Genomic DNA, 10,163 nt, shown 5'->3' with positions numbered 1-10,163 from the left:
CCGAGGACGATGATAATGTAAACACACAAACACACATCAAGACAACGTGTGCGACGACGGACGATGTTCTGTCGCGTTTTCGTTTTCTTCATTAATATTTCATTAATACACGAACGGTACACTAACGATATAACACTCTGATTCAACAAACTCAATTTTAAACATATAAAAAAACGTAATTTTTCACCGCGCCCCATTGAGATGCGCTTGCGCATCTTAAATAGTCAATTTAATACACGAACGGTAACGGGTCAAAAAAATTAATACACGAACGGTAACGAACATCGAAATTTAAAAAAATAATCTTTCTCTCGATACAAATGAAGTTTACATCGATTATAACTGACGTCTATTAGCCGTTCCTCCTGTAAATCTCGATCGTAATATCAATAATACAACAACGAAACAAGCAAGCGCTCAGACAATATATTACATAGATATGTAGATGTAAACAAACGAATAACACAACAAGAACGCTAAACGAAACTAACTCGCACTCTCACTTCGTACATATACACCACGACGGCACGGGCAAGCTGTGACAAGCCGCTTGAGAGCGAGAACACACCTCGAACGAACATACATACTAGGTACCTACCTACCTAACTACAATATAAATGCAAAAAAAATATATCATGGTGGGTGATCTTAGCGTCTTAAACGCATCTCTAACTATGCATACATATATGTATTATAGTACCTACTAACTAGTAGTAGTAGTAGTAGTAGTAGTAGTAACCAGAAACCCAGCAGGCACGCGCGCTCGCGCGGGGGGGGGGGGGGGTGCTTGCGTTCCTGCCTTCATAGGCGTCTGTGTCACACCACACCAATGAAGACTCAAACACTCACCAAGTCGTTGAACCTAGACAAACACCCAGGCACCCCCCCCCCCCCCCCGGCCACACACCCCCACTCTGCAGCGCCTCAGGTTCTTTTGTGGTGGTCGATGTTAGTTCTTCAGGTTGATGGAGGCCACCCTCTCAACATATTCAATACCAATATCTGGGTGGGTGGGGGAGGAGCGGAGGGGGGAGGGTAGGGGCGGGGGCTAGGTCTCCACTGTCGGCTTTCACTCACCTCGAGGGTAGGTAGTGTTTGAATGACACCACCGACGATCCCTGATCTGCTGATCTCGAAACTTTTCAGTTCACTCGGTCGCTTGGTACGTGGATATCTCATCGTATAACGTATTTCTCCTCCGATACTATATACGTTTAAGTTTGCAACAATGTCATGCGGCGCGCGCAGATGCGCGCACGTATGATGTTGTGCGCGTGCGCGTGCGCAGCTTTCAGCGACTTAACGTTGACACGCGAACATTATTATGTTAGTGTGTTTCACGTTAAGTCGCTGAATGTCGTCTACGAACGAAAAATGGACGACACACACATGTAGTAATATTATTATGAAGATGATCAACACACATACATATTATTATATATATATATATAAGTGTATATATATATATTAGTATGTAAGTGTGTAGTACTGTGTGTGTTGTGCGTTTGTGTAACTTCAACTGTGTGGACCGTCGGTTCGTAACAACGTTACGATTCGTTAACGGTTCAAATGTTATAAAATATGACTTTAATCGTGACGTGATCGATTCAAACGATATATTTATATTTACATATTTACGGTTAGAACTAGGGCGGTATCTAATCGCCTTCGAACCTCTAACTTTCGTTCTTGATTGATGAAAACACCTTTGGCAAATGCTTTCGCTGATGTTCGTCTTGCGACGATCCAAGAATTTCACCTCTAACGTCGCAATACGAATGCCCCCAGTTATCCCTATTAATCATTACCTCGGAGTTCTGAAAACCAACAAAATAGAACCGAGATCATATTCTATTATTCCATGCACGAAATATTCAAGCAGCATTTTGAGCCCGCTTTGAGCACTCTAATTTGTTCAAAGTAAAATTGTCGGCCCACCTCGACACTCACCGAAGAGCACCGCGATAGGATTTTGATATTGAACCGGCGTATTACCGCCGGCTCACCGACGATATGCTCCGCAGACGTGTCAGTATCACCGCGGATGCGGTGCACCGACAGCGCGGCGCACAAATGCAACTACGAGCTTTTTAACCGCAACAATTTTAGTATAAGAATTGTTTTGTTGTTAGTTTATATAATAGGTATTAGATTAATAGTATTAGTAGTAGGTACACCTATTAGTTATTTTGGTAGTGTTTAATTGTATTAATAGTTTATTTTCGTAATTGGTAGTGTTTAATTATATTAATAGTTTATTTTCGTAATTTTTATATTATTTATTTTGGTAGTGTTTAATTGTATTAATAGTTTATTTTCGTAATTTGGTAGTGTTTAATTAAATTAATAGTTTATTTTCGTAATTGGTAGTGTTTAATTAAATTAATAGTTTATTTTCGTAATTGGTAGTGTTTAATTATATTAATAGTTTATTTTCGTTATTATTATATTAGTTATTTTGGTAGTGTTTAATTGTATTAATAGTTTATTTTCGTAATTGGTAGTGTTTTATTATATTAATAGTTTATTTTCGTAATTATTACATAATAACTATATATAATTGTAAGTGTAAGGTAGCTTCAGTTACCGTCGATTAAAAATACACAATGCCACCTAAAAAACGACCATCTTTATCTCGAAATTCGAGAGATGCTAAAAGGATGAGAAATGCGCGTTCTCAAGAATCGGCAGAGGAAAGAGCACATCGGTTAAACTCTATGAGAGTTAGTGCCTCAACCTCTCGAGCCAATGAAAGCTCTCCAGAGAGAGAGATGCGATTAGCAGCTGACAGAGCGAGACGAGCTACATCACGGGCGTCTCAAAGCTCTTCTCAACGAGAGCTGAGGCTTACCATTGACCGAGAACAACATGTGTTATCCCGAGATGCTGAAACTGCGTCACAACGAGAATTGCGTCTCACTGCTGACCGCGAACGGCATACATTGTCTCGCGAGTCAGAAACCTACACTGAGAGGGAATTGCGTCTCACAGCTGACCGCGAACGTCATATATTGTCTCGCGAGTCAGAAACCTTCACTGACAGAGAATTGCGTCTCACAGCTGACCGCGAACGTCATATATTGTCTCGCGAGTCAGAAACCTACACTGAGAGGGAATTGCGTCTCACAGCTGACCGCGAACGTCATATATTGTCTCGCGAGTCAGAAACCTACACTGAGAGGGAATTGCGTCTCACAGCTGACCGCGAACGTCATATATTGTCTCGCGAGTCAGAAACCTACACTGAGAGGGAATTGCGTCTCACAGCTGACCGCGAACGTCATATATTGTCTCGCGAGTCAGAAACCTACACTGAGAGGGAATTGCGTCTCACAGCTGACCGCGAACGTCATATTTTATCTCGAGAATCTGAAACTTTAACTCAATATGAAGACCGTTTGACAAATGATAGGGTGCACCATAATGTTATTCGATCTCTCGAAGACGCACATGAGCATGAACAACGACTAGAGTCGGTACGCGAATATTATAATTCTTTGAGACAAGAACGATCAGTAAGTTTGTCTAATGAAAGATTAAGAATCGAAAATATTCGGTCTCTTGAAACGGACGAACAGCGAGAGGCCCGTCTTACTGCAGACAGATTTCGACATAGCCTTAATAACTTAGATGTACACATAGAAGATCAATCTAGAAATTCGGTGGCTTGGTCCGACAAATATAAAAGTGGGTTTGCTTATAACCTCACAATTGATTATGGATCATCTTCTGTAATAGGCGATATGAACGTGGTATGTCGTTTTTGTAATGCTTCAAAGTGGAGTAAGGAGTCAGCTGGTTTCTGTTGTTCTACAGGTAAAATAAATTTGCCTTCATTCGAAGACCCACCGGAACCTTTGAAATCACTACTTTTAGGGGAACATATACAATCTAAACAGTTTTTAGATAATATTCGCACTTATAATAGTGCATTTCAAATGACATCCTTTGGCGCTCAACAAATCTCAGAAGGTCATTTCATGCCTACTTTTAAGATACAAGGTCAGGTTTACCATTTGATAGGATCCCTTTTGCCTGAAAACCAACCTAAGTTTCTTCAAATATATTTTGTATCCGACTACAACGAACAGTCGAATATAAGAAATCAATATTTCCCGAATTTAAATACTGAACTCATATCACAACTTCAGAACATGTTGCATCAGGTTAATTCGTATGTATGCAGTTTTAAATCGGCATTAGAAGCTCTTCCTCGAGATGATGATAACAATTATAAAATTGTTATAAATGCCGATAGGCGTCCAACTCAGGAACACCCTGGGCGTTATAATGCTCCATCCACGAATGAAGTTGCTGTGGTATTGGTCGACCAGGAATGTGATAGGCGTGATATCGTTATCCGTTCCAGAGATAATCGTTTGCAACGTATTTATGAAACCCACAGGGCTTACGACAGTTTGCAATATCCTTTGATATACTGTCGAGGGGAAGATGGTTATAATTTTGCTTTATACCAAACTGATCCGCGTACAGGCGCACCTAATTATAATAAAAAGATTTCATGCCTTCAATTTTACTGTTACCACTTGCAAGTAAGACGGAATAGGTTTGTATACTTTCAACGTTTTCATGGCTTATTCAATCAGTTTATTGTAGACATGTACGCAAAAATTGAAACCGAAAGATTAGTTTATATACGATCTAATCAAAGGCAGCTGCGCGTTAAAGAATACGTGCACCTTCGCGACGCCATGCAGCAAGATAACGATACGGTGAATATGGGTCGTTTAGTTATTTTGCCCTCTTCTTTTACTGGTGGTCCACGATACATGCACGAACGTACTCAAGATGCTTTTTGTTACGTAAGAAAATATGGACGTCCCGACTTATTTATTACTGTAACTACCAATCCTAAGTGGGATGAAATTACTCGGGAGCTTCTTGAGGGTCAAGCACCGCATGACCGCCATGATATCATAGCAAGAGTTTTTCATTTAAAATTAAAATCAATGATAGATCTACTTACCAAAGATAAAATTTTTGGAGAAGTATTGTGTTATATGTATAGTATTGAATGGCAAAAACGCGGCTTACCTCACGCACATATCCTGCTTTGGTTAAAAGATAAGGTTCGACCTAATGATGTAGACAGTTTAATCAGTGCTGAAATTCCAAGTCCGATTGCAGATCCCGTGTTATACGACATTGTTAAAACTCATATGATACATGGTCCATGTGGTTCGTTTAACGGGAATTCTCCTTGCATGCAAGACGGTCGTTGCACTAAAAGATATCCAAAAGCCTTAGTGGATGGCACTGTAACAGGACATGATGGATACCCATTATATCGTCGCCGTTCAAGAGATAATGATGGTTTTACTGTTGAAAAGCGAGTGTCTGGACAACAAGTTACTTTAGATAATAGGTGGGTCGTTCCGTATTCTCCTGTGTTGTCCAGAGCATTTCAAGCTCACATAAATGTTGAAATGTGTAATAGTGTAGAGTCAATAAAATATATTTGTAAGTATATTAATAAGGGCAGTGACCAAGCTACATTTGCTTTGAGAAATGAACATGATTAAGTTACAAGATTTCAGTCAGGCAGATATATAAGTTCTTCAGAAGCTGTGTGGCGGATCTTAAGTTTCAACATTCACGAAAGATATCCACCTGTGACTCATCTGGATGTTCATCTTGAAGGCGGCCAACGTATATATTTCAACGCCGAAAATGTCACAGAACGGTTAGAGAACCCTAGACAAACAAGTTTATTAGCATTCTTTCGACTTTGCCAAACTGATGATTTTGCAAAATCTCTTTTGTATGAGGAAGTTCCATCGTATTATACCTACGATAAGCAACGGGGTGTCTTTAATCGAAGACGCCGTGGCAGGCCTGTAGATGGCGAGTCAGGTATTTTTAAAGAACATGTTCTTGGTAGAGTGTACACCGTTCATCCTAACAACGCTGAGTGTTTCTATTTGCGATTATTATTACATACCGTGCGAGGACCAACCTCATTTATAGATTTGAGAAAAGTAGACGATGTTGTTTATCCCACTTATCAAGCAGCTTGCCAAGCGCGTCATTTGCTTGAAAATGATCAGCATTGGGATGACGCTTTAGCAGAATCCTGTGTCAGTGATAATCCACGACGGTTACGCCATTTATTTGTAACATTACTCACATTTTGTAATTTGTCAGATGCTGTAACATTATGGGAAAAATATAAAGAAAAATTTTCAGAAGACTTTCTTAGAAATATACCTAACAATGATGAAGGCACAACTAATGATAATTTCCGTGATCTTGCCATAAATCAGTGCTTATTAGCTCTTCAGGATGACTTAACAGCAGTAGGCGGTAAATCACTCTGTGAATATGGTTTGCCAACACCAACCTCAGTCGGAGAGGTAACTAATAGGGAATATTCCGCAGAGATTGGTTACAATTTAACGGAACTGCTGACAACATTAGAAAACGGTGTCCCAATGATGACTGCAGAACAACGTTCAGTTTATGACCGCGTGTGCAATAGTGTTCAAAATAATTTGGGAACAATATGGTTTTTAGATGCACCTGGAGGAACTGGAAAAACCTTTTTGACTAAATTAATATTGGCTTATGTTCGAAATCAGCGTAAAATTGCTCTTGCCGTAGCTTCATCAGGGATAGCTGCAACATTGCTACCAGGAGGTAAAACTGCTCACAGTATGTTTAAAATACCAATTGATTTAGATCGCACGGAAAATCCAACCTGTAGTATTTCAAGAAATAGCGACAAAGCTAAGGTATTACGCGAGTGTAGTTTAATCATATGGGATGAATGTACGATGGCCCATCGAAAAGGAGTAGAAGCGGTAGACAGAATTTTAAGGGATATAAGACAAAATGATCGACCAATGGGCGGTATCACGGTTTTATTTTGTGGTGATTTCCGACAAACCTTACCGGTAATACCACGGGGAACCCGAGCTGATGAGGTTAGGGCTTGCCTGAAAAGCTCTTATTTATGGCGAGATATACAATCGGTGCATTTGACTATAAATATGCGAGTGAGAACTGGAGATAACCCGGATGATAGTCAATTTTCTGACACATTATTAAAGATTGGTGAAGGTACCTATCCACAACTACACCAAGGAAAACTTATACTGACGCCTGAATTATGTTGTATGGTGCAATCTCAACCACATCTTATATCGTCGGTTTACGGTGACGTAACAAATATATTAAATAGGGACAATTCTTGGCTATGCGAAAGATCTATTTTAACTCCTCGCAATGACCAGGCATCTGAGATCAATAACAAAATACTGTCGAATATACAGGGGGAAAGCAAAGTTTATAGATCAATAAATAGAATGGTCGATGAACAAGAAGCCACTAATTACCCGATAGAATTCTTTAAATATGCCCGGACTTCCCTCTCATGAAATTTGTTTAAAAATTGGGATACCGATTATTATGCTCCGAAATTTAAAACCACCACAACTTTGCAATGGAACTCGACTAAAAGTAACCCAGTTGCAACAAAATATAATCGAGGCTCAAATTTTAACAGGTTGCGGTGCAGGAGAAACCGTCTTTATTCCCAGAATACCCTTAATACCAAATAATTTTCCATTCCAATTTAAAAGGACGCAATTCCCAGTATCGGTGTGTTATGCAATGACAATTAACAAGGCTCAAGGGCAGACTTTTCGTGTTGCTGGAGTAGATCTCAGTGTCAGTTGTTTCTCACATGGTCAGTTGTATGTTGCTCTTTCCCGTGTTAGCAGTTCTAAAAGTCTTTATGTTCACGTGCCGGACGGGTCAACTTTCAATATAGTTTACCCGGAAGCTTTGCACTAAAGTATTTTCGTTTTATAGGTACCTTTACCTTACCTTTATAAGGCAGTGGTACTTATATTGCCACCAGAATTTGAACCTTAACACATTATTATAAAGTTTAAAAGCTATAAATATTTTTAAGTTCTGTGTCTTATAAAGGGTTAAGCCTTATGTGAACGTGATCTAAACAATATTACCAATATAAATAATAATAATAAATATTACCAATACATTAACTTAATACACAAGGAGTTACACGCTGACGGAGTCGCGGACACAGCTATCTATACTTTTCTGCCGGAAGTCACTATTCCACGCGGACGAAGTCGCGGGCACAAGCTAGTTATGAATAAACCAATTAACTATTTCATTTGGTGGTATTTTTTGATGATGGTTTTTATTGAAAAACTAATAGAATTAAAAATCGTTTTTGGCCTTCGCTATAGCTAGAACCTAGATGGGTTGTAAAATTAGGTAATGTCGACATTGTTTAAAGGTTTACACAATGTGGACATTGCGCAGACCGCAGTAGAGCTGTCTACTTCGTAACCCAAAAAGAACCAATAGATTTTGATACTATTTTATTTATTCTATTTAATATGAGATAAATTAAAATTTAAGTTATGTTACATTATGAGATGGCTCGTATTAAATAAATATTCAAGTTATCATCATCCATTAAACAAACCCACTCTATATGTGTTACAACTATTTCCACAAATCACATGAATCGTAAACATATAGAGCTCGTAGCAGTCTTATTATCGTACCATAATTTCGTAGCATATTAGTACTTAACTTATGGCCTACTTTGCTCTCAAGATACTCGTACACATTCATATTATTTTGGTACATAATTAAAACATTTTCATAATATCAGGGTCCATTAATCTCAATGTGCATTCAGAGTTTGAATAATTTTAATTAGTATTTAATATAATATTGTTTTTATCATTTGAACAACGTTAAAAAAATACAAACGCGTTTACGTTACTGAATTATAGTTACTAAGTTAATATTTGATCTATACTTCTATACTAATATATAAAGCTGACGAGTTTGTTTGTTTGTTTGAACGCGCTAATCTCAGGAAATACTGGTTCACATTGAAAAAATATTTTTGTGTTGTATAAACCATTCACCAAAGAAGGTTTTAGGCTATATACCATCACGCTGCGACTAATAGGAGCGAAGATACAATGGAAAATGTGGAAAAAGCAGGGAAAATAATTCATCTTGGAGGGCTGCCGCTCAAAAATTCATAACTTATATCTTCTAACCACGCGGACGAAGTCGCAGGCAACAGCCAGTAGAGAATAATATGATTATGACTACAATTACTGTTAAATGTCGCAAGCGCAATAAATTGTGAAAGTGATCTCGTTTTAACGAGTTACGGAGCAAAGAGGCTGAATAATTCGTTTTTAAAGTCACCAGCTCCGACAGCCGTGATCGTCTAGTGGTTAGGACCCTACGTTGTGGCCGTAGTAACCCAGGTTCGAATCCTGGTCACGGCAGTGATAACACTGTCACGGCAGAGCAAACTTTTTATAGTTTTAATTATTATAATGACTCTAACACTGCGAAATTAGCAAATGACGAGATTTTTTTTCACTGGCCTTTATTTAATTTTGCCATTTTAATGTAGCGCTTTTTTATATTTTTTACATAAGTAATTCAAATTCACCTGATCAACCCTCATTTTTTGGAATTGCGGTTCAAAGGAATAGACAGATAAACCTTTTTTTTAAGTAAAACGTGGGAATCCACACAGACACCCACCTCCCTTAGAGTGAAAATGGTCAGTATCACACTCTTACTGACTAATCCTGAATCACCGGGCAACGTCGCCGGCGTTCGGATGGCGCATTCATTTACGCAGAATAGGTAATAAAATACTGTTAGATATCATAATATTTAAAACTCACTACTTGCATGAATATTTGTAGTAAACTATTTTCTACGTCGACTATTGCGCAGTACAACGATTATTGCGCTTGTGCATACCATAACAAATCACAAGTGAAAGTACTCCAGTTTGTACGAGATATGGTCTTATATTTCGCGACAGTCACCACCAGCTCCGACAGCCGTGATCGTCTAGTGGTTAGGACCCTACGTTGTGGCCGTAGTAACCCAGGTTCGAATCCTGGTCACGGCAGTGATAACACTGTCGCGGCGGAGCCATTTTTTGTAGCTAGTTGCTACGGCGTAGCTACGTGGAGTCCTACATCTTATAAATAGACTAACTTTATCTTTGTTTGTTTGACGGTATTTATTCACTATGAAATATATAACAAAAGTAAATAAATTTTAAATAAATTTTCACTTTAGCTACAAATGATGTTAACAACAGATAAATTACAATA

The 10,163-nt window shown here is 38.6% G+C and overlaps 2 non-coding genes across 2 annotated transcripts; both read left to right on the top strand.

Moving 5' to 3' along the window:
• The first annotated feature begins 9,239 nt into the window (after positions 1-9,239).
• Positions 9,240-9,311, top strand: Trnah-gug. Its single transcript has one exon. It is a non-coding gene; the product is annotated as a tRNA-His (tRNA).
• A 572-nt stretch (positions 9,312-9,883) lies between these two features.
• Positions 9,884-9,955, top strand: Trnah-gug. The gene has a single exon. It is a non-coding gene; the product is annotated as a tRNA-His (tRNA).
• Positions 9,956-10,163: the final 208 nt, after the last annotated feature.

This window comes from Trichoplusia ni, unplaced genomic scaffold, assembly GCF_003590095.1.
Source record: "Trichoplusia ni isolate ovarian cell line Hi5 unplaced genomic scaffold, tn1 tig00004320, whole genome shotgun sequence".
Classification (NCBI taxonomy): Eukaryota; Metazoa; Arthropoda; class Insecta; order Lepidoptera; family Noctuidae; genus Trichoplusia; species Trichoplusia ni.
The sequence above is the reverse complement of the archived record's forward strand: the minus strand, read 5'-3'. Positions and strand labels throughout refer to the sequence as shown.